Source organism: Canis lupus, chromosome 28 (genome assembly GCF_048164855.1).
Source record: "Canis lupus baileyi chromosome 28, mCanLup2.hap1, whole genome shotgun sequence".
Lineage (NCBI taxonomy): Eukaryota > Metazoa > Chordata > Mammalia > Carnivora > Canidae > Canis > Canis lupus.
In genome coordinates, this window is record NC_132865.1 from 16,703,600 (window position 1) to 16,707,703 (window position 4,104).

The 4,104-nt window shown below is 33.2% G+C and overlaps 1 long non-coding RNA gene across 1 annotated transcript; it reads left to right on the forward strand.

Moving 5' to 3' along the window:
• The first annotated feature begins 614 nt into the window (after nt 1-614).
• Nucleotides 615-3,373, forward strand: LOC140619960 (uncharacterized). The gene is made up of 3 exons (XR_012019717.1): nt 615-877; nt 995-1,091; nt 3,201-3,373. It is a non-coding gene; the product is annotated as an uncharacterized lncRNA (long non-coding RNA).
• The last annotated feature ends 731 nt before the right edge of the window (nt 3,374-4,104 follow it).

Genomic DNA, 4,104 nt, shown 5'->3' on the forward strand with positions numbered 1-4,104 from the left:
CTCCTAGAAAACTTAATGTCCTATGCCCCATTACCTCATGGCTTTGCCCTACTAGCTTATGTTGGCTACCTAGTTTTATAGCCTGTGATACTGTTAATGAGCTACAAGATTTATTTAGGTCTTGCTAAGAGTTTATAATAAATATATGTCAATTGATGTGCAATTTTCCCAGGAAATTTGAATTTGAATTGGTCTTAGAAATTTGAAACAGCCAGAAGAGATATTCACGGTCAGTCGAGTCTTGCTGGTACTCTTCGTATATGAGCGATGCAGCATAATTGCTTGTCAGCATAAGGGAATCTTGCTTGCAGAGATCCTGTGTATCAGAGTTAACAACACATTCAGAATAAAATAGATGCTGGGAGCTCATATGGGATCTAGCAATGTGATGGCAGGAGTAGGGGGTGGGTGTGTATTGAATCTCAATTACACACACACACAACATGTAATAATAATATTAAAGAAAATATTATGAAAAGAAAAATATGCTACCAGAAATCCTCACCCTAAAACACTTCTTTTATTTTTTATTTTTTATTTTTAGATTTTATTTACTTTTTTTAAGAGAGAGTGAGAGAGAGAGTGCGTGCGAGTGCACAAGCAGGGAAGGGCAGAGGGAGAAGCAGCAGACTCCCCACTGAACAGAGAGCCTGACTCGGGGCTTAGGGGCTCAAAGGACTCAGGGAGCCCAGGGGCTCAATCCCAGAACCCTAGGATCATGACCTGAGCTGGAGGCAGACGCTTAACCGACTGAGCCACCCAAGTGCCCCAAAACAAGACTTATTTTCATCTCTTGCCTATTCTCTCCAACATTCAGTTGACTGCAACTGCCATCAGGAGACAGCCTTCTGCGAATGGTCTTACCGAGTCTTACAGGGTAAGTGGTTCTCTTACTGTAAAGCTGATCAGTAGGGAAGGTAAATGAATCAAACATTGGCCCATCAAGATCCCAGACTTTCTTATGTACCACCCTTTGCTGCATATTTTGTTCCAGGTGGGCAAAACTGCCTGAAAACTGACCCTTAAATACATACATTGATACCAACTGATGGCAGAACGAGGTACAAGAGAAGTTCATTTCTCTGAAACAGGTAGGCACTGACTTGTTCTGGATTCATAATACTTATGTTTGGATATCATAATACCAAAAAAGGAGAGGAACGTTAGCATACCAGAACTTAAGGTATGATAAAAAATAATTTTAAATTAAATGAAATATACAGATTTATAAATGCAAATGTGTATAATGTACAATGCATAAAATATTTTAAAACACCTTAAATGTTTTATAAAATAATTGAACACTTCAGGGAACATATTAATTCAATCAAAATAGGAAATAGAACCTTGTTTTTTTAACTTATATGTTATTTACATTTAATAAATGCATTTTACTTGTTGATTCTTTTGCAGAAAATAGGTTTGCAATTTGCTCTCATTTCCTTAAAAATGACCAAAAAATTTTATAATGACTGAAAAATAAACAGTCATTTTTGATGTATGGAAAATCTTTTTAACCAGCATATAGCTGATTAAAGTGACTTATTATGAGAAAATACAGATGCCAAAGTGCTGAATATATCCATTGGAATCATTTGATGATGCTTTTCCTCTGCAAACTGTCCCCTCAATCTGGAATCTTCAGTATTTTTTTTTTTTTTTTTTTGCTCAGTAGGATATTAACTACCATGCTATTAACTGCTTTCAGTAAATTTGAAATTTTTACAACACAAAGATGTTCCCAATAGCTGCATGGTAATTTGCCACATGCCACCTAGCCAGTCCTCCATCTCGTGGCTTGTACTCCTTCAACAGCATGGTCTGTTTAATTTGCATCACGCATGCCATGCCTTCATGAGAAACCATTTATTATTCATAGGTCACAATGACATGTTTTTAAAATATTGATATATAATTTTTAAATTTTTCTATTATTAGCCTATTTTGTGTGTCCATACTCCTACATGCATATATTCTTCAGTTGCATAGCACAAAAAGCATACTAAGCATTGGTTCTGGAGTCAGGTATAACTGGAATCCTGTTCTGGTGCTATCATTTATTAACAGAGGGGTCTTGAGCATGTTATATATTGCCTCAAAGCTTCAGTTTCCTTATGTGTCAACTGGGATTTTAGTCACCATCCACGTGATTGTTGAGAAGGCTAATTGAGATAATGTATATAAAGCAATCAGCAAATATCCAAGTTCTTAATAATTTAGGTCATGTATTGATTTCTCCATTAAATTAATAAGAAAAATAGAACATTCTAGAACAATTTTCAAAATTTTTGGCTCTCAGAGTTTGTAAAAGACTTCATAGGTGGGCTCAACTGAGTGCAATTTTCCTTTGAATTTTGCTCTAATTGTCAAATCGTGCCTCAAAATCTTTCAAAGGAAACATGATTGTTGCCAATTTATGGACTTCTGCCATCCATTCTTAATACTAATCCAGACATGATTTCACCTCAATATATACGCTCTGAGTTTAAGGGGGGATTTTGCACATTGTGTAGAATCTGGTTTCTGTGCATTTTTTACTTTGCACTAGCACAAAAGGAAAAATAGATACTGAAACTCATTCAGTGATATTACATTACAAAAATATATTTTATGAAGAAGCTTGCAGTATTAAAATAATTACTGTTGCAGATCCTGTCTCCTTAAAGTCCATAAACAGCAAACGCCCAGTAAGCACAGGAAGGTGTATTTTTCTTTTAATTTTACTCTAATGATATTTATTTTATAAGAATCTCAATAGAAATACGGAGTTGGATTTGTTTATACCCAACTAAATTTAAAGAACGATAAAAATTATTCCACTAAGAAGTAAAAATATGAAACCTTGTGCTCAATTTCTCAATTTGGCAATTGCTTCAAAAAAGCATATGGTCTAATGTGCCATGAATTATAATTGCATAGGATCTTAGTAAGGCTTACTTTGAAAGAATAGTCAATGAAAATAAAATTTATTATTTTTATGTAAATTACTACTATTAGCTTACTATCATTGATGGTAATGTTCTGCTGGTAAAAGGACACAACTTCATTTTATTAGCAAGTTTTACTGTTCTATTCAACATTTGTATGTATTCATAATGTGATGACAACTTAAGATTTTATAAAAATGTCACATAATACTGACTTTGTTGTGGAATGCTTGGACGTTTTATATCATTATGGTTTCTATGTTTATATTGCAGAACTACATGATGAAGATGCAATCAGTCTTGAGGAAAGTCAAGTGTATTCTATTACTTTGAGGATATATTTGCTGAATTCTATCATGGGAATAAATTTAAACTTCCTTAATCATTTTGGTCAGTTCTAACCTTCACTATTTTCAGAGATGCCTGGTATTTTAAAATAAAACTTCACAAAGATAAACATTTAAATATCAGGTCTTATTTTTAGAACTGAATTTTAGTTACCAGATGTATAAATAATGGCACTCTTGAATTTATTTGGGAAATGAGTATGGTTTCCAGAAAAAATGATGTAGAGGATACAAACATGCACATACTTTACTCTCTCTCCCCCCATCTCTCTCATGTAGATATAGCTATACAAGCTTAAAAAAGAATTTGGATAATATCACAAATAATAGAGCACAGAAAAAGCAACCATAATCTAATCATGCAGGAAAATCAACGTTTTAAGATTTTTTGTGTGTGTGTGATTTTCTCCAGTTTTTGTTTATATACATGCATCATCTTGGTTGGCTTCAACTTTTCACCGGTAGAAAAATAATGCTGCAATATATTTTTGAGTAGAGTATTTATTAATTTTTTAGTGTTTTTCTGAAATAAAAATTTCAGAAATTAGATTGCTATATCTTGGTTCATGAATATTTCCACAATTTAAAACACTGACGGTGTTATTCATATATATAATTGTAAACCAGTTTATTTTGCCTTAAACAATATAATTACATATATGGAGGCTATCGTGATCCACAGCATAATTGTCAAAAAGAACAAATAATAATACTCTCCCCCCAATTTGACATTTTTTTAATAGTAAAGGAGTAAATATGGTGAACAAATTTTGCAATCTCAGCAGGACATTTGAATGGGCACTGTTGGAAAACAAGCAAATAACATGGAT